Source organism: Ixodes scapularis, unplaced genomic scaffold, assembly GCF_016920785.2.
Source record: "Ixodes scapularis isolate PalLabHiFi unplaced genomic scaffold, ASM1692078v2 PGA_scaffold2__306_contigs__length_199485367, whole genome shotgun sequence".
Taxonomy (NCBI): domain Eukaryota; kingdom Metazoa; phylum Arthropoda; class Arachnida; order Ixodida; family Ixodidae; genus Ixodes; species Ixodes scapularis.
This window is the reverse complement of record NW_024609857.1, coordinates 125,611,594-125,637,457: the sequence shown is the minus strand read 5'-3', so window position 1 is coordinate 125,637,457 and position 25,864 is coordinate 125,611,594. Positions and strand designations below refer to the sequence as shown.

The 25,864-nt window shown below is 46.3% G+C and overlaps 1 protein-coding gene across 2 annotated transcripts in view; it reads left to right on the top strand.

Annotated features, from left to right (window-relative positions):
• LOC120849612 (glutamate synthase [NADH]) overlaps nt 1-25,864 on the top strand; it is a 187,408-nt gene that overhangs the window by 30,917 nt on the left and 130,627 nt on the right. Inside the window, exon 1 of one of the 2 annotated variants that reach the window (XM_040221857.3) lies at nt 3,251-3,447. The exons of the other annotated variant lie outside the window; for it this stretch is intronic. The gene's annotated coding sequence lies outside the window, so the exon portion shown is untranslated. Of the gene's footprint in view, nt 1-3,250; nt 3,448-25,864 lie in introns of those variants that run through there. 2 annotated transcript variants of the gene reach the window in all.

Genomic DNA, 25,864 nt, shown 5'->3' with positions numbered 1-25,864 from the left:
CGGCGCCATCTTGCTCATTTGGGGTGCGCAATTGGACGCGTCATAATTCGATTAGGAAGCCTTGCTAAGGCGCCGTAATCGGATTATGGCCGCGCACCCCATGGGGAAAAATAGCGGCCCCCTAAAGCCGGACCTGGAAACTGAAAGTATTTTGAAGGTTATATTTGCGGGAAAGGTTAGATTTAATCGTTATAGCACAACCGACGAGATTTTAATCACGATTTAGATCATTTTGATTTTGATTCTTCACCCTGGTGGTGTGTGATCATTTAAAAGGACACTGAACTCCAATAGAATATTTCTTGCGTGTGCTTAGTTTGAACGCTTATGAAACAAAATAAACTTTCCCCTAAAGAAGAAAAAGAAGAAAAAAAACACTATTTACGTGACGAGACGCATTTCGAGTTAGGAGCGATTCCTAAGTACGCTACGATTTCGAAATACAAATACAGTACGACGAATCGGTCTCATATCCGGGGAAGCTCTCGTCGCCCGAAAAGAGGCTCCTTTGTAGCCACTCCGACCTTTCTGAACAATGAAGCATGCGTGGTGCACGTGTTCAGCATCTGCTAAGCTCAAAGGTCGAAGGGGCCGAGCAAGCTCGCATCCTCTGACGATGCATCTGGGGAGCGTATTCGGAGAAGCTTATGAGGTGAGTCGACGGGGGCGTCAAGTTTAATGGGAGGAAAGAGAGAAAGGGGAAGGGGGTTCTGAGGACTAGGTAAACACGCCTTAGTGATTCATTCACGCGCTACTCATTAGCCGACTCTCAGATTTAGTCAGTTACGCATGTCGGGTTAGCACACCTGAGAGCCGACTAAAGGCGAGCGCGCGAATTCATTCCTCGGGTGTGTTTACCTAAACCTCAGTGCTCCCTTCCTCCTCTCTCTCTCTCCCCCCGTAAGATGAGCCGTCCATTTAATAAACGCGCCAATCAGAGTGCCGAAATTGGTCCGTCCACTCACTTCAAAAGCTTTTCCGGATACGCTTCCGGGCGAGACCCGGCCTGTCGCGTCCCGCCAATGCGGTGTTGTATGGAACGGCGTTCCTTTTACCAGCAACAGAGTTCCATTTTATGTTGGTGGAACGGGAACCTGTTACGGTGTTCGAGGAAACAACACAAAGAACGGCGTTCCTTTTTTTATTTCTATTTTTTCATCCGAGTTTAGTAGGCATTAAGTCTTTTTATGAGCGACTGCTACAACCTCCGTCCTCGAAAGATGGGTATATAAGTGTCCGAAAAATAATAAAAAACAACGAAGTGAAAAAAAAAAAAAAAAAAATGTGATTGCGGCGACGCGACGCGTAGTTCGATGTGGATATTTTAACTTCAAAGTAACGACCAGTTCCATCCTTAGGTATGTAACGATAAACGACTTCATCCCTACCGCTCGAACTATCAACGATACCTTGTTAAAAAGGAGTTTTCTTCACTGTTTTGGAGGAACGAGTACAACGCTGCGCCATTGTCACTCCGTTTATTGTGGACACTTATTTATGTTACAACAATGTGAACCATGTGCAAGGTTCTTGCGTATATAGGCTCTAGCAGTGAATATTGGAAAGGTAAGGAGCAATTCGCGAATCCTAATAACGCAGCAGCTGGGCTCCGTGTACACTTTAAAGCTTCGGGTCGTCGTTTAAAGGGCGGCGAGAATGGCCTCAGTACGGCGTAGTTTTAAGCGATACGGGAGCTCGTTTTATCGCGAAATACACCGACACACGATACTTGGTACTCCGTTGTCAACCGGATCTCTATTTCGTTACTATGTTCTGTCACCGGAATTCTGAGACACGCCGCTTTTTCGGTGTGAAGTCCTGGACAAGGGGTACGGACCACCTCGTCCCAAAATAGTTACGTCACGTCAGGGTTACGTAGCCAGGGGGGACCTTTTCGTGTTTCAGCCCCCTCCCCCTCCCCCTCCCCCCCCCCCGCCCCCTGTAATGCAGTCGCCCCTATTATATACACATGCATTTTGAACAACCCCCCCCCCCCCTTGCCCCCCCGAAAAAAATTCCTGGCTAGCCACTGTCACGTAGGTTATTACAACCGCGTAGCAGCTTAATTTGGACGATGCCACGGTTTTGGACTGTTCCACACACGGCCCATTGGTGCACAGCATGAGTAAACCTAGTGGCATCACAAATTTCAAAACGGTTGTCTTATTCAGCTCGATATATGTGCAGTGCTGTGGGATGACGCATTGTTGGCAGATTATTTAGTTCGTCGACATTATGTGGGTTAGCTGATTGAAGCTAACCATCCCTTCTGAGCTGCCACTGTTTCTTCGGTACTTTTCAAGGACGTTTGCACGCTTGCTTCTACGCATGCATCATTCGAAGGTACGACCCTATTTAAGCGAAATTCTATCAATATTTGTCATATAGAAACAGACGCAGTTGTATATCGTAACACGGGAAGATACAAATCTTCCGATGGGATCGAGTCCAAATAGATTTAATCTGGCCACCGAGGCCTGCCGTCCTCCGTCAAGTTCGTGGGCGCGTGATGCAAACGACCTTTCCTCGAGCCAGTTCACGCGTGGTGCAACACGTGGATTCACGTCCTCATCGACGACGCGGAGCCTGTAATGTTCAGTCTCGGTGTGTGAATTTTAGGAAACATTTTTATGTTTCCTAAAATTAGGCATGCCTTATTTTATAGCTTATATATAAAAGATATATGTGTAGCAATGACTAATTTAATTTGTGTAGCAATGACTAATTCAAAACCCTCTAGAGTCCACCAGGTAACACTGAGGGGTCGCCAAATTTTTGGCGTCGTTTCGTGCGCAAAGCGTGCGATTGGATCCGAGTTCACTCCGAGCACTGGCCCAGCACTCGTCTCCAACTCTTGCCCAAAATGCACGCATAAAGTGCCTGCCCAAAATACGGCGGCTTCGCGTTCGCGGAGAATCGACGCAGTAGCTACTGGTGCTCGCACGCTTTCGTAAAGGATATTGCACCTCAACGGATCCCATGGGGCTCTGGGAGGGCCTGCCTCCCCGCGCAGTGTTGTTTCATAAAATTTGTTTATATTTTACGTCATTTGAGGTTCCACAGGTAAGCCAGGGTTCATCCGACTGAGAGTTTCTTCTTCTCAGTGACTATGCAAATAGGTCGCAGTCTCTGTTTGACTTCCGAATCGACGCCGGTTGCACGTGCTTTCTCCGTCGCCCGCTTATCTGGCGGTTGTTGAAGGGACCCTTCTCGCGAGATAGCGCGGCGGCCTGTCACATGTCGTCGAAGCCGCGTCAGTCTCCAGCTGCCCCACGGAAGCATCCCTCCAGGCGCACCCGTCCGTAGTAGACACATTCAAGGCTGTGACGAGGCTTATCGCGCCGTCGGAACCGTGAAAACAACGCCGCAAGTTCTGGCACGCTCGGAATCGGTGGGTGCTCCGCGTTCTCGCCGGCCAGGGTGGCGCTGTTCTGGAACTGCGAGAAAGTAAGGCTTCCCGCCCGTTGTTCCTGTTTGTGGATTTTCGGTTGGAAAAGGTTCGTTTGACCACGAGGGGCGTCGACTGTAGGTCTCATGTTTCTTGCGCCAGATATATCGAAAGGCCGCACTAGTTCTTGCGCATAGTCATTTTCGACGTGCGGAGATGTCATACTCTGCTGCGCATATTTCACAAAAATCAAACCCGTCATTCTTTGCAAACAGATTGTAGTAACCCCCCCCCCCCAAGTTTCGCGTGTATTGTTGAACAACCTTGGTGGAGAAACACGCAGATGTATACACTGCGCTGCACTGTTAGCGCGAAGAAGCGGTTGTCGATGTTTTGTTTTGTCTTTGATTACCGATTCATTAAAACTACTAGTGTGGTGGTAACTGCTTACTTTTGACATTAACTTATGACGCGTTTACACTTGCGGATTTGCGGGCGGATCTGCGCAGGCGGAAAGTCAATTTTGGAACCGGGTGGCGAAATGGACTCGTCGCTGGCGGAAAATCTGGATGTGGGTCCCTCGAAACTGATCCGGATATTCCGCCGCCCGGGTCCAAAATCCGCCTTCCTCCTGAGCGGATCCGCCCGCGTCAAATACGCAAGTGGAAACGCGCCACTAAGCGGGTACATTTTACGCCCGCCAATACCCTTTCGAAGTAAAAGGCGTTAAACGTGCCGATATGTCGTGTTCGCTCTTAGTGTTGCGTAGTGTACCTATAGCTTTATGAATGATGGGCATGTACGTGACATCGTGTGCGCTGTTGCAAACTTTACGGGGTGTTAAACGTTGAATTATCCCGATGTTGTTCATTTCTAGAAGGGCTTTATAATCTGATAGAAGGTCTGCGGCGTTTATGTATGACACAATTCGCCCATCTTGTTTTATTATTTTTTAATTAACCAAGGTTGGCGTTCATCAATATGTATTTGCCTTGGATACGGTTTTACACGAATCTAAACATTCAACCAAAAACCAAGGGTCAAAAACAAGACGAGGCATAAATGCGTACCTTTTTTCACGCTAGATGACTCGATTCCTTCATAGTATATAGTTACACAGGCATGACCAGTTTCTAAAATCGCACAAACGTAGTAGCTATGCATATCTAGACGAAGCTATTGCGAATAAAATAGTCAGCGTCGCAGTGCCGACTCAACTGCCGGACCCCAATTTGTATCAGCATATCGTAAAAAGAAAAAAAAAAATACTACGGCGTTAGTTCAGCGGCGTTTTTATGTGATCACGAGATGAGCACCGAATTTATGAACTCCCCGGTTTAACAACTAATGCGGACGGCGGGCTACGTAATCACCGACAGAGTGTGAAGGGCAGGGAGGGACTTTATAGACCTTTTCATTTTAGTAGTTGCCTCACCGGCGGATAGAGGGCGCTGATGCACTCGGCGCCATTAGGTTGCTTCAATTTGGTTGGTTTCGGTTTGAACGTGCACGCATTTATGTGGCTGTTTTACGTGGTTTTGCTTAATTTGGTGATACAAATATTTTCCTTGTAGCACACAACCAATGGAACAGTGACATTAACCCACTTTGAGGACTGCAAGGCGTTTTTGAGCCTAAATCGCGGGCTTATTTACGAACTCCTTTGATGTAGCTCATTATGGTTGCTTGCAAAACACCAGGCTAATGCATGAGATTACCATCGTCTACGGCCGTACCCGATGACACCAGTTTCCAGAAAAACAAACTAATGAAGAAACTAACACTCGAATGCAAAGAAGCATATCGACAGCTTGATTGGCAATGTGCTGAATCGGGCAGAACAGATGAACTCGCGAGTTTAGTACTCACTGTTTGGTTTTCGTGAGCACCCAACCTTTAGTGAGCTTCGCGGACTATAAACGTATAGTGTAATGGCGCAGATAATTTACATAAACAAATAGTATCGTCTCGGCCTCTTTTTTTTTTTAGTTCAGTACTCGACGACATTTTTACATGCCGACTACGAAATTTCCTAAATTATCAAACGTCCTAAAGTACTCATGAGAAGCATTTCGTGATATTAGCCCTAGGAAATAAATTATTCTTATATGAACATTTGCTTACTCAAGATATGATTTGAGTGACAGGCCCGTCAAACTAAATCTGCAATTGGTCAAATAAAATTAAAGGGTGCAGGAAAAATACCTCGGAAAGTTTGGCTGAATTCTAGCGCTAGGCGCCACCACGGACCTGTGTGAACAAATATTCATTTCTTTGAACAGATTCGCTTTGCAAATTTCTGCGTCGCCAGCCATCAAAAGTAACTTCTATCCACAATCGACAGCCCTGGACTCGAGTGATTGTTATGCAGACGGTTTTTTTCCCCGGCGTCAAATGTTGCGAACCCCAGATACTGGCAAATGTTAAAACAGCGTACACAAAAAAAAAAAAAAGAAGAAACGTTGTTATTATTGCGCATGCGCTGAAACAAATTCGCGTTTGGATTTCGAAATAGATACGACGTTATCTCTTTGTGCACGCGATTCTGAAAGTCGCCACTGTTAAGTTGTCTGTGGCAGTTGCGCGGGAAGTCCCAACCTTTGTGTTAAAATAAATTAAGTAAATTGATCTGACATTTTGGACAAAACCCTGAGACTAGGGGGTTTTGTGCAAAATGTTAAACCTTCACCAGCTTGTTTGCGCCCTAACTTTTTGTTCGTAAATTGATGTGGTTATCTAAAGATAATCAATAAATCACTTAAATGACTGTCGAAATGCGAGCGACCATTGTATACAATTTATTAAACTTCGTAAGTAAACCGACCAACCGAATGCTTATTTTTTACACTGCAAAAAAAGATTGAGAACCTCATGCACATGTAGGTGTGATATTATGAACAAACAAATTGCCTGAAGTTGAAATACCATTATTTCTAGCCTCAGGTAAAATAAAAGTTAAACGTTCGTTGTCTATTTCCTCCACGAGTTTCGTCAAAAAATAGTCAACATAAACTGTTTTAGATATATTATGCATAAAAAGGATATTTTCATTAAATACAGATAGCCTCCTTGCGCTGACTATTCTTGACGCCTTCTGATGCTAAACGCGCGATATAAATATAGGCGCTTCTTATGTTCCGCCTCCATTAGTAAACAAACCTCAGTTGCCACAAGGACTTTTGTACCCTCGTGATGCCTTAGTCCTCGAGTACACGTATCGGACTATAGCTTTTAAAGTAAGGCAACAAAGCGCGATGCAACGCGGCGAAAAACACAAATAGAACGCATCCACCAAGGCGGGGAGGGGGGAGCGGAACAAGTTGAAGCAACCTAATGGCTGCAGCGCCACGTGATTCCAAGATGGCAGCGCCCATGCGAGGGAGGATGAAATGGTCTTCCGTTTCACCTTCAGTCCGAGCGCAGCGGACCTTACGAGCCATCCCAGCCAATCCAGCGGGGAGAGAGTCTCATGTGATTTTGAGCTCCCTGCGTCGCTCTGCCCAACCGGTAGGTCACGCGATTTTTTCCCGGCGCTGGATCGGCTGGAATAGCTCGTGGCGTCGACTGCGCTCGGACTGAAGGTGGAACGGAGTATAAAGGCTCGCCTCCAGCGCGACTTCGACAACGCCTCGACGTCTCGCGCAGTCGAGCGTGCTGCCAAAGCACGGCGAAAGGCGTGAAGCGCGTGCCGGAGGCCGGGCGTTCGAAAGACGCCGTCCTTCCGTTCTCATTCTGTCAGTGACAATGGTCACGATGGGGCTAGATACAGCCGGGCTAGAAAGCGCGCCCTTCCATTCAAGCTCGACCGTGCTATGCGGAGGTTGCGGTTGCGGTAATGTCGGAACGCCGAGCTCTTATTAACTGATTAAAAAAAAAGGCGATTAGATGTAAAGACATCTAGCATGGAGGTGTAGCCACTCTCGTTCCGATCAAAGCCAATCGGAGCTCAGCGTCGTTGTGACGTCAGCGCTACTCCGCAGACGACTTGCTCTCCGCATAGTTTGTATATGCCTGCGCTCGAACCCGCATGCGCGTGTTTGCCGACGCGGTTCGAAAGCCTGAGGCGTCCACAAAAGCCGACTCTTGTCGAGAGTTAGCGTACCACTTCTATGATGCGATCGATGTTTCGAGTCCAGCGTTACATCAGCATTCGGTCCGTGCATATCCTACTAAACTACCTGGGAAGTTGGAAAGTGCACTTGGAAACTGCACTTGGAAACTGCATACGGAAACTGCTTATGGAAACTGCATTTGGAAACATGATTTACGTCGGCGTTCCGACGACTAGTGCAGTTTTTTGTTATTTTTCATCTTTTTTAATTTACCTATTTCGGCTGGGCCGCTTGCTTCTTCGCAGACATGTGCTTAGGTTGGCGCTATGCGCAAGCGCTAACCTATTTGGGAGGACTGTCAGCATGTGCAGCATGTGTTCAGAGTGCTCCGAGTGGGACGCGGAGGGAACGCTTTGCTCCGAACATGGACGCTTCAGCCGCGCGACCCTATATCTACTCTCTTCCTAACCCAGTTTTAAAAGTCCTTCAGCGCTAAATTATTCATTCAGTGACGAACAACTTGGAAGAAAGAAAAAAAAATCTTTTTTTTTATCGACCTAATGGTTAAACCGGCGTTGGATTAATTCAGCAGACCAGCTTTCTTAACGTGCGTGGATTATCGCGCTTTGTATGTTTCTAATTTCTGGCGCCAAATCCATAACTTATTTACCGGGACCACCGGAACGAGACCAAATCTCGTTCCATGGGAATCTGTTTCTTTGTTCTGCGTTTAGAATCGGACGAATCATTGGAAAGAGCTGCTAGTCATGTCTCGATAATATTCACCCCCCCCCCCCCCCCCCTTTAAAAATATCGTCTTTAACTTGAGTCGCTCATAATGAGGAGGCAAAAATGCAGTTATTTATCCAGTCTGTTCCCGAAATGTTTGTCGATAAAGCTGACTATTGATGTTAACGAAGCACAACTGTATTTCAAGATTATACGAAGTTAGCAAATATATTGCTTTTTTGTTTTGTTTTTGTTTGTATGGTCATTCTTTGAAATTAACCTCTTTAGTTTTTCATTTTTTTTTTTTTTCAATACCGCTTTTACCGCTATTAACCTGATTTCGCATTGAGATCAGAGCGACATAACTTCAAGTGTATCCACTTGGTAGCTGCCGGATTGCGTGTAGGCATGTATATTAGAGGGTTTCAGTAGGTCGTTTGGTCACTCCCGCTACGTATCCGCAATCGGTTACGACCTCTGCTACTCGTACCGCGGAACAGCAATTGCAAGTTTTAGTAGAACGTTCGTAAAATGCAGATTATAGCATTACGAGAGCTAACGCAACACTACGAGTGGCGCTGTCAGACACTGAAAGCTTTTTAAAGCAATTCCTTGGTAATCTTTTATTACGTCGGGAATCAAATATTATTGTTTTATCGAATAAAATGCTAATCTTTGTTTCTATTATATTTCTTTACTGTCCTGGCTGCCAAGAGGCAACTGGCAGTATTGAATGAAAACTATAAAGTTATTGAATATACAAGAAAGAAAAAAAAGACCCTCATTTTTGCAATTGAATCCAAGTGACGGTCAAGCTGGCCAAGCCGATCCGATTTGAGTCAAGCGCCAAGCAATGAAGGGAAACCCTCGGGAATGACAACCGTGGCTCTTGTGTTGTCTTTGTGATCAAGTTTTTTTTTTTTTTTTTTTTTTTTATTGTTGTTTAGTGATATGATTCGCCAGTGAAATCTCTGGAATACGCCTGCTCGCTCGCTTCCTTGGTTAGTTTTGTCCTCATGACAACAGCGGCCGAGCAAGAGGTCTGACCTTTCGATCGCAACACGGATTGCGAAGCTTTGAATTTATTTTTCCCTGGTCATATCTAGCCTGTTTGTCAGAAATATTTACCTGTCGCAGTCCTGATGCAACGTAAGAAAGACAGTGCGGGGGAGGGGGGGGGGGGGGGGGAAGATGGAGGGAACTAGGAAAGCTGAAGTGGAAAGGACCAACTTCCTTTTCACAACGGCTTTTCTCTAGCGTGCCCATTTTCCCCCACGCACTTTTCTTTTTACACTGTACTGACTTTTTTTTTTTCATGGCCACACCCTGCTACGTGCGCTACGTTTCTCGCAATTTTCCTAAAATTGCACGCCTTTCCGCTGGCTTTTGACAACTCCGCTAATTCTTAACGTGCGCAGTAGTGCGCAGTAGTGGCGTCGCTCTAGCGCATGGCGGAGCGGGAGTGTCAAAGCGATCTACTAAATCCCTCTCTGTATCTCCATTCGAGGTGCATTTTTAGGACAAAATATGCTTTTAGCCGGAAACATTGAAGTTATAGTTTCGGCGGAGCATATGCATTTACTCTATTCAAACCTGGATGTATAGCCTTTGACCTCCACATGTCAGATCTACATGCACTCTAGAAGACCTAAAAGCGCGGAAACACTGACGAAGAAGAGACACATAAAACGCGGACTGGCGCTGACTTTCGACTAATTTAATGGAAGCAAACCACCCAGCACACATGCGTGAACACTCTTTCCCACCTTGCCAACCCCATGCGATAAAAACAACCCATAAACACAAACAGCAGGTGACAATGATTTCAACATTCGTGTCAGTTCAACGTGACTACACAAAACCACCTGGTAAAAAACTTCCTTGTCATTTACTCCTTTGTGGCTTCTGTTCGCCACAGCTCCGAGTCCAGCTCGTAACGTATACCGTTCACATTAACCTCGGTGACGCTGAGATTCCTCTTCGGGGGTCAAGATGATAGGCACACGACACGCACCGTGTACAGAATTTTTTTTTTTTTTTTTTGGTGGCCGCCCACCACTTTGCATTCTGACGTAGCTGGGTTGGTGCAAAATACCGAAGAACTCTATTGGCCAATCGGAAAACGCTAGAATTTAAGTGGTTCGTTCCAATAGTTCCGCTCTTTCCCTGATTCTATATATATATATATATAAATAGTATAAGCGTAACTACAATAATATATATATATATTATTGTAGTTACGCTTATACTATTTATATATATATATATTTTTTTTTTGGCGTCCAACCCGATTACGTCATATTTCAACTTGACAACAGGGAAACGGTCTATATATATCACTCCAATGGTCGCCCTTCCGCGGGCTGCCGTCTTCCTACCGGGCTGTGGAATACGTCCGAAGCGTGCTCTCTGGACGCATTCCACAGCGCGTTGAGACTTTGGCTAGGTGGCGCAAGCTACCGCCCGTTACAATTGGTATACCCGTTAACATCCATCCATTCATCCGCATTGTAGCTTTCCTGTACAAAATATCAGACGCCGCGCATGCGTTCACACCCCACTAATTCTGCGCTTTCTTTTTTTTTTTTGCTTGTTTTATGATTTGCTTTGAAAATGTGCACCCATATTCCCCCGTCAAATATCTTTCCTCGCGGTTTTTTTTTTTTTTTTTTTTTTTTTTTTTTTTTTGTGTGTGTTTGTTTGCAAGTGCAACAACGTGCGCAGACACGGCAGAGAATTTCGCTCCTCGCTGAGCATCGCATTTCGCTTTCGCGACCCTAATCCATTTTTGGTTTGTTTTTGTTTTGTTTCTCTCGGGGAGAAGCGGGAATAGAAGCGGAGATTGTGTGGGGGCCTCATGCGCGCGAGTAACTGACACGGTGATGATTTGTTTACCCAGTCCTATGGCGGTTCCGATAATGCGGTGGCCGATAAAGCTTGTTGGCGTCACACGTGTTGTTTTCTTCTTTTGTGTGTGTGCCATGTTTTGGTTGTAGAACTGTCGCGTTTGTAGACGACATAGTACTCGTATACATAGCTCCACTATCCGCATTTGTTGTGAGACGCCAAAATACGGTAGGGATCATGTGGATTGTTCGTTTTGTTTATTTTTCCGTCTGAAACCTATTCATTAATTTATATCGGCTTACCCCGCAGCGCAAAGGCAATATTGCTAGGGGGACAGCACGAAAAGCGCGTGTTTTTGTTGATAAAAAAACCTTCCAGGCAAACGTTCCATCTCGAGGATTTCTGTGATGAGCACTTCGATGATCTATTCGCTTTTGGGCCTGTTCCTCCGTTATCACTGCACGCAGCTTTTGGTTCTGCGTACAGCTGGCGCAAAGATGCGTTTCGGTAGGAAACCAATATCTAGAAACGCGTCCAAATTGGGTGCCTTTCTATAAAAAAAAAAAAAAAAATGCTGTACTTGACGTTGTAAAATGCTGTACTTGACCTTGTATATTTCTAACATGATTTGATTTGCTTTTTTTTTATGATGCCCGGAAAGTTTTAATTGAAATTATACCTCTATAAATCTAGTCATTAAAACGCGCATAATTACCGAAACGCACCTATAATAACCTATGTATACCGAACGCTGTTAGTTTTCAGAATGTGCCCTTTGGCGGAGACCAATATGACATTATCCCTCCCCCCCCCCCCCCCCCCCCTTTTTCTTTTTTCGAGTGTCCAGTATTCTAGTTCGTTGCAATTTAAAGAAGGTAGGGCGAGGGAAAGGAAGGCCGGAGAGGAGGAAGCAGGTGGAACGCTAGAGAAAGGAGAAGGTTCTCCCTCTCCTCTCCCACGTTTCGTCTGCTTCCTCCTCGCCGACATTGCTTTCCCTCGCCCTACCTTCTTTAAATTGCAACGGACTTGCTTTTCGCAGGAACGATTTGGCCCGCGTTTCGGAAAACGCCCTGCATATGTGGCCAAAGAGCTGCGCGAATGACTTTCTTTGCGAGTGAAGTACGAAGAAAGACACTCCTGACGCAGATGAAAGTTGACGTTTTGTTTTTCAGGGGTTGGTGCACCGTCGCTGTCTCTTTTTACATCGCACAAGGGACGCTGTGTATATAATGCGTGCTTTGCACATGTGTGCAGACATTCTTTTGTCTGACCAGTGGACCTTCTCGCGAAAAAGAAGCACGACTCAGTGTGCAGACTGTCTTTTGTATGACGTGCGTGGTAGAGCGAGGGCCCCGTGTGTTCGGGGTTTATTTTTCTTTCTTCGTTTCGCAACAAGTTTGGTGTTTTTTTGGTGTCCATTTTTGGTGTCGGACGAGAAATCAAAGGCGTGGAATTCCCCAACCTGCAGAGAACACGCTTAAACACCCCCCCCCCCTCCCCCTAAAAAAAAACGATGTTGGAGATGGCGTTGTATAATGCGGACAATGAATTTTTTTTTTGTTTTTTTTTCTTGAACCATAGTAGAATAGCGTTACTCTAGACCTAGAATGCACAACATACGGCCCGAGGCCCAGCTGAGCGCAGAAGCCACTCACCTTGTCATTGAATTCACCGTGGCCGGTAACTTGGCAGAAAGCATTCGAACCCGTTGACCTACTTTTCTGAGTCCTCTTTTTTTCGGGGGGAAACTCCGCGCCCTTAGTTCAAATATTGCCTCTCCACTAGACCCACAGATAACAACAGTACCAAAGCCTGCGTTCATTAACGTTGGCGTTCATTAGCGTTCATTGGCGTAGCATTGATCACATCGTCTGCTTGTTCTCCTTTATCTCGTTTCCTGCTCCCTCTTGCCATGGAGGTTACAGCCCTCTCCCCTCCTCTTGGAACATAATCAATGACGGCTTGTTGCAGAAGAAAATATACCGGATTTTTTTGGCGTCGAGGAAAGCTAGTCGTGTTACGCTTGGAATATGAATGCACTTCCAAAGAAGAGAAAAATCGACCAGGAGGGCCGGAGATTTAGCCAAGAGTGGACATGGAGGCACTTTTTCATTGAGAATGCACCGGAGTGCTAATGTCGTGTGTGTCGAGAGTCTCTCGCGGCTCCTAAAGATTACAACGTTCGACGTCACCACGAGACTAAGCATGCCCGCGACTTCAGCGCTCTTTAGGATTCGGAGAGAAAAACTAAGTCCGAGGGAGTTTCTTGCTGAGCAAAGTATTCCTACGAAAGCAAAGAACACATCTGGAGCAGATACGCGTGTGTCTTTTCAAAAATCTCGACAGATCGTTCGTTCAGGTCGTCCGTTTACTGATGGTGACTTCATCAAGGAATGTCTTGTGGATGCTTTTGAAGAGATGTTCCCAGACAAGAAGTTGGTTTTCCAAAACGAAAGCCTGTCAAGAATGACGGTACAACGACGTGTACATGGCATTGCCGACGACCTATCAAAACAGCTGGAGAAAAGTCGCAGCCATTTTGTCTACTACTCTCTTGCTTTGGATATGAGGGCACAGACATCAAAGACACCGCTCAGCTGCTTGTTTTCATCCGTGGTGTGAACGAAAACTTTGAGGTAACTCAGGAGCTGGCAGAGCTTTGCTCAATGCACGGACGGACTACAGGAGAAGAGATCAGCAAGGAGGTCAAAGACGTCATCGAGGAGCTCAAGCTACCATGGGAAAAACTCGCAGGTGTCTGCACCGATGGAACCCCAGCCATCATGGGAAAGAGAAACGGAGCCGTTGCCTCATACTTCAAGCGTGCAGTGGTGTAGAATTGAAGCATTATCACTGCGTGCTACACCAGGAAGCACTCTGTGCCAAAGTGATGAAGTTTGAACATGTGATGAAGGTCGTGACTTCGGTTGTCAACTTTATACGTGCTCGGGGATTGAAGTGCATGAAGTTTCAAGAGTACCTGAAAGGAAATGGAGAGTGAGCACACGGACATCCTGTATCACACTGAAGCTCGCTGGCTAAGCCGTGGAAATGTTCTGAGTCGCTTCGTCGCGGTGAAGGACGACATCTTCGCTTTCCTGCGAGAAGAAGGGAAACATACCAGAGCTGGAGAAATGACATTAGTCGTGCAATTTGGCATCCCTCGCCGATATTTCAAGCCGTCTGAACACGTTAACAAAGCTCTCTAAGGAAAGGACCATCTCATTTTGGACATGGTGAGCGCGATCTTCGCGTTCCAAGGTAGGTTGCGCCTGTTCAAATTGCAGCTTGGGGGTGAAAGCATAGCTCACTTTCCAACCTGCCAGAAGCTCTTTCTCACCGGCTAAAATCGGAAGACGGTAGCTGCGACGTACGCTCTACAGGTTTAAAACCTGCTCTCAGAGTTGCAGCAACGATTCAAGGCATTCGAGAGCGAGAAGAGTAACTACGATTTGTTCCGCGATCCGTTTTCTGTCGCACCAGAAGACACGGATCCGACGCTGCCTGTAAAACTCATCGAACTCCAGTGCTCGCCAGAACTGAAAAGTATGCGTCGTGAGCCTCTGCCTGACTTCTGCAGAAGCCTTGAAAGGAGCAAGTACGGAAACCTTGTGAACCCGCATTGAAGCTTACATCACATCACTTTTTGGGAGCACGTATGTCTATGAGTAGACGCTCACATTGATGACACTCAACAAGAACCGTCTTCGATCTTCTATGACGGACATGACACTGCGAGATGTACTCAAGACGGCAACCAGTGCTTTGATGCCGGATATTGAAAACATGTTTGCAGCAAAGATGTGTAACGTGTCACTCTTGGTGCGGCCCGCGCAGTTCCCAATAAACTTCTTTTTTTTTTGGCCCCGCGTAATTTTTTAGTTGTGCACCCCTGCTGTAGACCAAGGGTCTCCAAACAGTTTGGTTAGGCACCTCGGCAGTTGAGAAAATCGTAGAGAAACTAGTTACTCTAAGCGATAGTAGAGTAACAGTATACAGATACTCGAGGCCGTGTAGTTGGAGTGGCTCTGTCCAAATACTCCAGACAGTGGTAGAGTAACCACAGTTACTTTACAGTGGTTTCCAAACTTTTTGGCTAAGGGGCCGGATGAGGGATCTGTCGCCGACTCGAGGGCCGGAAAAAAGACTTATTAGAAAAGAGGAAAAGCAAAATAAAGAAACGTAGATAAACCGTCCAACACTAAAATTAGGGTAAAAGGAAGTATAAAAAACACCATCCTAAGCTGGATGAATGCGTTTACTTCAATATTTAAGTTTTAAATTTAACGTTGAGCTAATTATGACCTTACACAAAAATGGTGACCAAGAAAATTCACCAGGCATAAATCAAATTGCACGGGAAATTTGGCACAGTCGCCCAGTGCAAAATACTAATGAGAATGCTAATACTAATGCTTACAATATGCAACAGTTGTGACAAGGGACACTAGGCAGAATGTACACGAGAATGCAAAGAATTGTTAACATGGTTACAAAGAAACGAAGCAAGGGGCTAAGAATGGTGACGGTGGCGACAATGTTCAATCAGTATTATGCCGAGAGGACCCGCATTACAATGCTTCTCTCTCCTCCTTTCTTGTATCTTCGTCTGCGCACCTGGAGCGCGTTGCAGCGCCATTCCTTTACGGGCCACTAATTTTGCGCCGGCAGCAGCGGGTCTGCTGGAAGCGGGCCGCAGGCCGGACTTCTTTGGAAGGACCGCGGCCAGCCGCGGCGGGCCGCATGTAGCCCACGGGCCCGGGTTCGGAGATCCCTGCTCTAGTAGGCGGTAGAGTAACTGCAGGGATGGGCAAAATACATGCAAATATGTATCGAATTACAAATACAAAATACACTGTCAAAAATGTATTTAATTACAAATCTAATTACATTTCCAAAAAAGCATTTAAGTACAAGATACAAATACAACCAAATATATTTGGTCTCCTCCAAATACTTTTCCAAATACATTCCTCAAAATTTGCGTCAGCGACTTCAGGACACTTGCAATGGGTTTCTGGGTATCTCATTTTAATTTTGCATCGCACACTCGGGAGTGTGCGAGGCTCTAGTAACGTAATAGAAATATCATCACAAAAAATATGTAATCAGCTTGGACGTAATAGGTGAAAAAAGTACAGAGCTTAAGGCAGCTTTTTTTGTCGATTAAATTTTGGTATAGACCAACATAGAACCGATACGACCAAGACGCGCAGCACTAGCTAGAGATTTTTTTTATTGTTTCAACTCGCACCAGATACGAAAATCTGGACGACCCGCACATTTAGAATGTTCCAGGCCAAAACATGGATGGAAATCAGGCTGGAAAGCATCAAAAGTTGTCACAGGCACTTATTTAGCCAGTCTGCCTGTGAACGTCGATTTCGTCACTGTCCTTGCCGTGGACTAGCGTCGTAATCACAGTCACTAAACGCTTGTGCTTGATTGAGAGACACTGCATTCGGTGCAGAACGTAGTTTTCTTCCTGCTCTGGACAGTGACAATAAATTTGAAGGATGTATTTTCGCCCACAAAATTGTATTTAATTACAATTGTATTTGAAATACCCACATTTTAGTATTTAAATACACACGTCAAATACATTACCCAATTTGTAATTATGTACAAATTCAAAATACACAAAGTATTTGAAGTACGTATTTAAAATACTTGTATTTGAAGTACGTATTTAAAATACTTGTATTTGAAATACTGCCCATCCCTGAGTAACTGTATATATTTTGTCTAGAGATTAGTAGAACGACTTATATAGAGACATTCAGAAGAATATAGTAGATTCACTGAATACGTGCTACTCTAAACAAGAGCGGCGACAGCTATGTAATACTGAGGTCCGTTACCGACTTGGGCTATGATGTCTTTCTACTTGGGCAAATGACTGTTTCGTAACAAATACAAAAATCAGCCTAGGCAATACAAGACACAAGAAGGACCCGAAGCGCTCTGTATACCGGAATCTGTCTTGTAGGTACGAAAATTGTTTTAGTATCGGGAGCGACACTCTTTTTATGTTAATTTACGACCGTGCAGTTTTGGTGAACTCATTGCGGACCTAGACAGCGTTGCCCAACTGTCAAACTCACAAAATTGATCATGCGTTTTTTTTTTTTGTTTTTTTTTTTTTTTTTTTCTGAACGACCGGAGCATGTTCACGTCACTCTTGTCGCAAGGAAAGGCGGATCGATAACCATACAGCTAAAATCCTTTTGTCGAGTGAAGGCTGGCGCCAGTTAAAATTGTCCGTTTTTTTTTTTTTTTTAGTGAGTAAAAAAAGTTAAATAAAATAACGCGAAAAAGTAAAACGCAGTCATTAAGTCTAGCGCTGTTCATACGGGCTGAAAGGAAACAGGTTCCCAGTATGTCTCCCGTCGTCGGGGTTCCCGAGTTATATCGAGTGTTCCTACGGACACCCTGCAGATCTAACTCGGTGCCGACACGCGCGCCTCTCGCGCCGTTGTCGCGCGTACTCATCGGGAAGCGACCATGGCAGTCGCAGCTCGACTGCAGTGATACACCGGTTATGGTGTACTAGAACCGGGGTGGGTGTTGCAAGGTCGACATGCCTGCTTGGGCTACCATACTGGCGGAAGCAGAGTGAGCGGCGGCGGAGCGCTACCGCTCTCCCTACGCTGACTCAAGAGTGGCCGCTCGCGGCGCTGTTCCTTGGGCGATCGGTAGCGGCTCTTAGCGCACGCGAGGTGCCCATAGACCTTAGCATCACTTATCACCCGGGCGAGAAATGCCGAGTCACTGAGCTGTGGACGTGTGCGCAGGGTCTGATATACCGCACAGCAGAGCAGCAGCGCATGCGCAAGAGAGCGTTTCACAGTCCAGCAGACAAAGGTGGCAGCGCGCAGAAGGCGATCTTTGCAGAGGTCTATACGGCGCGCAAGCTCGTCTGCTCCTTGCGCACCTCGTGCGTTTGTTTACCCCCTCAATGCGTTCACGTGTACCCCCCCCCCCCCCCCCCCCCCACTTCCCCCGACCTCAACCAATGGCAATGCGCGCTCGCCTGCCTCGTTGTCGCGCCTTCACTGCTCCTTCTCTATGCTGCCTTTTGATTGGCGTGCTCCTCCTCGCTTTCCGATGCGTTTGGGAACACTTGCTCGCCGTATATTCAAATTAAGTCCGACAGCGGGCCCCTCTATGCGGGCCGACGGAACCAATCAGGCAGTGGCAAAAGTGCATCGTCATGGCGCTCGTTGTGTGGCTGCGCTTGCGACTATCGGTTATAATCAATCACGCGGAGGAAACAAAAAGCAGGATCATGGTTCTCCACAGTTCCCATGATCTCAATTCTCAGTTCTATTTTCTGTACCTTTGTTCGCCTCAGCCTTCGCGTAATTTACGTCACTGCAATTTTTTTTTACTACAGAATAGTGTTTTTTCTCTCTCTCTCTCTCCCCCCCCCCCCCCCCCCCCCCTCTTCCTCCTTTTCGCGAGCTTACGGGCTCTTCAAATTAAATTATCTCGTCTCTCACATCGTAGAACACGGCTGTGCAGTTCGCTGAACCTCGAGGGCGACGCAGAGTGATAGATAGCCCTGTCAACGTGGAATTCTTTTCCCCTTTTTACGCTTTCAAGTGACACGCGTGTGTTCGGGATAAACTACACATTTGTTTTATTGCCCCGCGCTCGTACGCGCAGTATATAGTTCGAGAGTCGCGTGCTGTTTGATCCCCGTCCAAAACTCCGTTTCACTTGTTAAGTCCCAGCCGACGGTATAGACCGACACGCGGAGCGACTCTGTTTACCAACACGGCCGGAAGGCCGCGCATGCGCGGTAGCTATGTGGGCAAAAGCAGCCGGCTCTCCGTGTTTTCGCCATTGCGTTCTATGGCGTGCGCTCGTTGTTGACGTTGTAGGGACTCTTGTAGCTTTATTTGCGCGTCGTATTTTCTCACAACGTATGTCGTCTGCTATGCCCGACTATATGAGCTCGCTGCCCAAGCCTGAACGGCAGCGGTATCCAAACAAACTGTGCGTGGACGACGTTGCCTACGAGGATCCGTACGCCGCAAACAAGGCCTGATGGTCTTCCGACGTGAAGTTGCTGCCACCGAAGTCGACGGCTCACGTCATCGTTTATTTAGTTTTTTCGCCAAGCCAGTTCACGGCCGACACAGTGCAGGTGTACAGGTCTCTCGAGGCCTAGGATTACTTCGAGCCGGTTTCCGCACTGCCGGCGGGATCAGCAGCTGACTGTGGGTCTGCAGAAGTGTATTCATGAATTGATTAAATACACACAGTGTCTTCAAGTCAAGTTATGGTATTTTTCCTACCCTCATGACCAGAAGGCATGACAATCAGTAACGCTTTGTCCGTTCTGCAGTCTTGGCGGTAACAGGTTACAAGTAACGGCATTATTCGTAACGCGTTACTTTTTTTAGCAAAGTTGTAACCTACTTCTTACGTTTTCGACACAGTAACGGGTAGCGTACTTGCGTTATACTTCCCAATCGTAAAGAAATTGCATTTCAATTTTTTTCATGATTCAGGCGTCAAGCCATGTTTTTCTTTGCGTTTTTTCTCGTGAGTATTTAGGTTAAACCTTAAACAAATAAAGTAATTATGTTCAGTTTCTGCATGAACATACTGTTTGTTGATATATGACCTGTATCTTCAAAAGCGTAAGATGCGTTAAATCATAATTTAAAAAAAATAACGCAGGAGTAACGCGCGTTACTTTTTATCGGTAGCGGTAACGCGTTCCTTTTATTTGCAAGTAACCAGTAACGTACTTCGTTACTTTTTATCGGTAGCGGTAACGCGTTCCTTTTATTTTTAGGTAATGTAGCTCAGTAACACGTATCTTTTATTTGCAAGTAACGAGTAACGTATTTCGTTACTTTTTTTCGGTAACGCCTACAACACTGCCGTTCTGTCGCCGTTCCCCTTCTGCTGGGTAGCACGGGCGTAACGAGCCTCCGACGAGCGCTTGGCCGGTGCTTTGTGCGCGAACACCATGGGAACAAAATCTGGGTGGTCTCGATCAGACAATGGTTTCCCTGCACATAAGCAAGCCTCGGGACGGAGATTGAAATGGAAGCCGCTCTTGCCTTCAAGAGAGTGTTTGCCGCACAAGCGGTCGTTTGCGCGAGGCGACCATACTTTTCGATCCACATGTATTATCCACCTTCTATGCCTTTCAGAGTCTGCCGGGAACTTGTGGAAACTCACTCTGCTGCTTTTCTTGTACATTTTGGCACAATTAACGGCAACACAGCTTCGCGGCATGCTGAAATGCTATGACGCCCATGCGAAACGTGCGCGCTTTTGCCCACACCCCCCGGCTCCGGCGCGATCGCAGCGCCGCCGCAGCTCCGTGACGTCAAGCCCGCGTGTCGGTCTATAGGTGATCCGACGAAGTCAACCTAGAGCGTCAAACGTCTGTCTGCTTTGTGCGTCCGCTATCGCTGGCTAGACCAACCACGCGCAGGATAATTGGGTCGTGATCCTACGCTTTATTATTATTTTTTTTTTTTTCTGTTCGTGATGGGTTTAGCGTTGGTGATAGCAAAAGGCACGAAGGAGCGCCGTGACGACACACCTTTGTCGATTCTCGATTGGCTCCTGTTGGACCTAACGTGAAACGGAGTAGAGATTCGTCGCACTTTCTTTCTTTACTCACGTGGGGAATTTTTGAAACGCGAGTGCGAACAATGGTCTCTTTCGAAAAGGAAACGAACGAGAAAAAAGAATATCGGTAGTGGACGCGAATAGCGCCGCCTCTCCCTCCCCCTTTTGTCGGGAGGCTTTCTGTTATGGAGGTTGCGGCTTTGGAGACGACCTCCCATCGAATGCTGCAGCAGGGTCGATACTGTCGCTCAGAGGGGCGCCAAAGCGCGCAGGGGTTTCCCCACGTCGATACCGCCGTCAAAAATGGAACGCGCTTTTAAAGAGACACTGACATGACATCCCTCAAAAAAAAAATTTTTTTTTTTTGAGGGATGGTGTCAGAAGACTACCCAATCCATATTTTGCTGCAACGTCACGCAAATTTTTAATAAGAAAAAAGCGCAACTGCTCGAAACCGAAACTGGACTGGGGAGGAAGAAGAAATATAGAGGAGAAAATTACCGCAATTCACGTGGGTGTGCAACTTTTTTTTTTCTTCAGTCAACGCATTTGTAGCTTTTTAGAAGTTACAAAAAAATCGGTATCATATTTCTTTTGTACGTTTAGTATTGAGTGTATGTCTCCGATGACCCACGACTTTGATTATTTTTGGTTGTTGTGTCTAAACCATAGAAACGGCGCGTGACCGCGCAAAAGAGTGAGCGCGACTGAAACCGGCCAGTTCTCGATCGGCGGTCTTCGGGCGGAAAGAAAACGAATTTCGAGCCGTGAATTGTGTTCTGGGTAGTGGGGCTCTCATATGTCATGTACAAATAAAAACCTTAGCGAGCGTAAATACCCTGTCAATGTCCCCTTAAGGCCAACCGCAACCTCAGCCGTACACCGGCAGGGGTCGCAAGCACGTCGCTCGAGCTGGCGGTGAATTTCCTCAACTTCACGCTTCTCTAGGCGCTTCTTTTCTTTCTTTATTTCTTTTCACGGATAGTTTGAGCTTTTGTTGATTGGCACACAATATTGTGCACGTGATTCGAAAGAATCACGTGTTGCTTAGAAAGTATTAAATTAGATTACTCGATTGCTTGAGAATAAAATTAATTGGCCGTTACTTGAAAAAAGTAAGTTACTTGTCCTATTACTTCAGACTTTCAGAACGACAGATTTTTTTTTTTCCGCCGGTATGAAAACGGATATTTTCTAATGGCTATTATTGGACTAGGATCACCTAATTATAAACTACTAATCTTAATCGAGCAATGTTGTTAAACGATCCTTCTGCCGAGACTTCGTTCGAGGATTCCTTGGAACGAAACTTGGAGATACGAAGGTCGCAATTAAAAAGGGGACAAAGAAGTGGTAACGATTGCGAGTAACTTTAGTACTTCCAACAGCAATCGGATTAGTCTCGAGATTGCTTCCTGATAAATGTATTCAAATGATAACAAAATTACTACAAAAACAGGGTGAGAAAAATCCTGACTTTTTAAAAATAATTTAGATAAATCAGATTTGTTTTATTTACGCCAGATTTATTTTATTTAAATCGGGACATCTTGATTCAAATCACTCTAGTTAGAAAATAGTGACTCTTTATCGCTACATTCATTTCTAAACATAGCAGATTGATTGACCAATTCGTCCGATCACTGATGACGATGCGGAAGAAATAATTACTGTAAATTTAGGGTACAGATTAATTGATAACTTTTTTTTTTATGTAACTCGGCATACTATAGAACAAAAACAGCTTAATTTGTACAGTTAACTAACACCTGAATTTGCTTTTCTTTCACGTTTTAATTTGCTTGCAATAAGAAATTACTTTCCTTTTTTGTGTCTGTTTTGACTTGCTGACAATAGGACGTTGCGTAACTGGCGAGCGAAGTGCGAGGTAGAAAAAAATTTCAACGCTCCAATTTGCTCAAAAGATCCCATTTCCATGACCTGTTTTCTTCAACGTAACTCCCGATAAACGCCAAATTTTCTTTTCCACATGCACACATACACACACACGCACGCACGCACGCTCGCAGGCACACAAGTAAAATAAAATAAAGAAGCTTACGGAAAACATTGCTTTTTTTTGGGAAAAGAATAAACTTCGAAAAGACACCTCCGAGTTGAGAGAAAACTAAACGCCGAAAAGCACCGTTATTTCCGCCGCAGCGGCCACTCTGGGAACTATACGGGCCTGGGCGAAGAACAGAACAACAATAAAATCTTACCTGTTTCTGCAAAGTGAACTTTCGCTAATCCCCTTGTCTGAATAACAGACGATGTACCGCCAACTAACCAACGAACTACGAACAAACTTACGGGGGACTGACCGCCGAGGGACAGCGCTGTAATTGAATCCAGGTTCCAGTGGCTCCGTTCCGGTGGACGCGAGGGGTCCTCGTGCCAAGGGCGAGTTTCCCAACTGAATTGTTCTAGTGACTTTCCTCATAAATAAGTAACTACACCACGCATGCATCTTGCGAAGCAAAAAGTGCACTTTTGTGACGCGTGCTATAACGAGGAACTGTATACAAGTGTGCGCGTCAACTGTAACCAAACGTATAGTAAATTAAGACAAGTGGATTAAACGAAGCGACGTAAATAAAATGTGTGAGCTCAAGTTTATAGGCCGTTGCTTAGTCTCTTTCCCATTATTTTAAATAGGAACCGGATGATAATATGCCAACTCTCACCCTCTTCCAAATACGTATAGAGAATAATAACTGGACGCCATATTTTAATGCAGTGTTCACTGGACGTGCTTAGAACGAGCTCTCATCCTTAGGTTACCAAGACCGGCAATCTTGATGGCGTTGAATGAATGTTGCAAAAGCACTTTAGAAGCTCACCGTCAGCACATGTGAGTAGCCCCTATCCTCCGGGCTAAGGAATACGACACTGAGAGCGCAAGTGATGCGCGGAACCGACGTCATCAAGCTGGATTCGTATTGTCGTTTCATTTAGACGGAGTAACACCAGCCATTAACGCGGGAAACGGGCCATTGTTTCACCAGCTGATTGGCGACAATCGAGTCAGCCCAGTTCCGTACCGTGCTCACACCGTCCCGGACTAATTCAATTGCGCGAAGAATTAAGGGTGGGTGCGCGTACGGAAGCTGACGGGAACCATTCCCGCTATCGTATAGCGCCAGGTGTCTATTTGTGCGGCGGGGAGACAACGGATAGCAATTAAGCCCCACGTTGGGCGCCAGATGTGTGCCTTCACCGGTGCCCATTACGTCGGCGTGGCTGCCCCCTGTCAACAGTAAAGAGATAGGCTCGCCCGCGCGGCTTTATCCCCTCAAAAAGCCCTCCTACCCTATAGAAAACGCGTCTCACGAGCCGATTAGTTTTTTATTCGTTGATGCTTCTTTCGTTTTAATTAGAGCGCCCCCCGGCCTTTGTGCGAGGAACGGTAATTGGATGCGTTGGTGGTTGATAGCATGCGGTGAAATTGCGGTGCGTGGAACGCTTCTTCTACGGGTGTGTTTAGTGTCCTATCGCGCCCATATATCGAAAGTGGCCCCGTAGTGACAACACATGACGCCACAGACGCCGGCGTGGCATGCTGTCGGACGTCGCGATCCTGTTGAAACTTATTGTAGGGAAGCGGGCATCCCCGACAAAGAGGAAGAAGAAGCGGGAGCTCGAGAAATAGAATGCACGAGATGGATCGAGGCCTGGCCATGAGCGGACGATGCCGGACTTTTTAATGTAAATATCTGTAGATAAACGCTGTTCTTGACCTCATCAACCAACGACCAGTCAGCCGTTCTTACAACAGATCCTGGCGGATGGTGCTTGATGCCCCGGCAAACAGTACGGGCGAATGCTATAGTGGCGCTGTCGTCGCGGCGTCCCAACTTCCGGCAAGCAGGACGTTCCGTGCACTGGAGGAGAGCTGGAGAGCGACCCTCAACCGAACAGGCGTCCGTCGCATCAACCGCTGCTGCTGTGACACCGCCAGGATAGCAGACGGCGACAACGTGACACTTGTATGACGTCATCAGGCGGAAATCGGGAGACTACTTCTTAGGATGTGGTACGTAAACACACCAGTCGGAGATGCGTACCAGGCCCCATAGTGTGATGAACGGTTTCGAAATGGTGAAACGAGTTGTTAGTGGGGCTAGAGTGCGACCCAGAACAAGCTGTGCACATCAGCAGAGGACGGAAACTCACGACCGCCCGGCAGTAAGCGTGTACAATTCCGGAAGACTGATCACCGCCGGTTGAAATCGCATTACAGTCTGGCGCCCGCTTACGAGAACAAACGACGGTTAGCGTACGGCTAGTGCACTCGCCACGCAATCCGAATTGAAACGGGGGAGGCGGGTACGAGATATTTAATTAGATGAGCGGTTCGAGTTTTCGTTCGGTGTTGGCGCGCGTCAGTCGCAAGTTTCGGAAGCCCGGTTTTCGTTTAAATTACGCTCGTCTACGCTCGCGGTGCGCGCTCTTTTCTGCCTGCAGTCTGCGAAAATTGTTTCGAGGAAACACTAAACGTAAGTTTTCCTCACCAGCCTTATTGAGCGGTTCTTAACGCGGTACAGCTTCAAGGTATGAGGCCTTCAACTTGGAATATGCGTGTCGGATTTCCGCAACCGTTTAAATCTGACGTCCACATTTGGCTTTGTTTACTATATAGAGCCTTTTTCAGAAGTGTGCGCCAACGTGCAGTAGGCTGCTGCACCAATTCTTCGAGTCCGCCGTTGTTTGAACGCGTACTCTGAGCATGTATTGTTGCTGCGGCAGCGTTCGGTGTCAACTCGGCTCGGCTCGTATCGGACCCGAGCGCTGCGTCAGCGCTTGGAGAGCGCTCGGATCCAATCACGCACTTCGTATCCAAGCATTGCGTGGCGACCGCCAATGTGGCTTGATGGACTTTTAAAAAGAGTCTATTACAAGCCTTGTTTTGGGTCGCCGCAACCGTGTACCAGTATAAAAAAAAGTATTATTATTGAAAACTAGTAAAACTAGAGCACCGCTTGCAGATTGAAAAAAAAAAAAAAAAAAAGAAACGAAGGAGGCAGTTTATGAAGTTTACGGTCTTTGCACTGTGATCCGTTCTTCGGCGTTCTTATTGACGAATTCCCAAATCTCATTGGCTAGAAAGCAGTAATAAGGTGCCGGTGGTCTCGCTACGCGCCCTGCGTTCACTTTTAAATGATGTATACTGTCCGTGACTATAACTGCGTTTAGTGACGTGTGGTATCGCATATTTGATACGAAGGGTTAAATGAAACGCATCAAA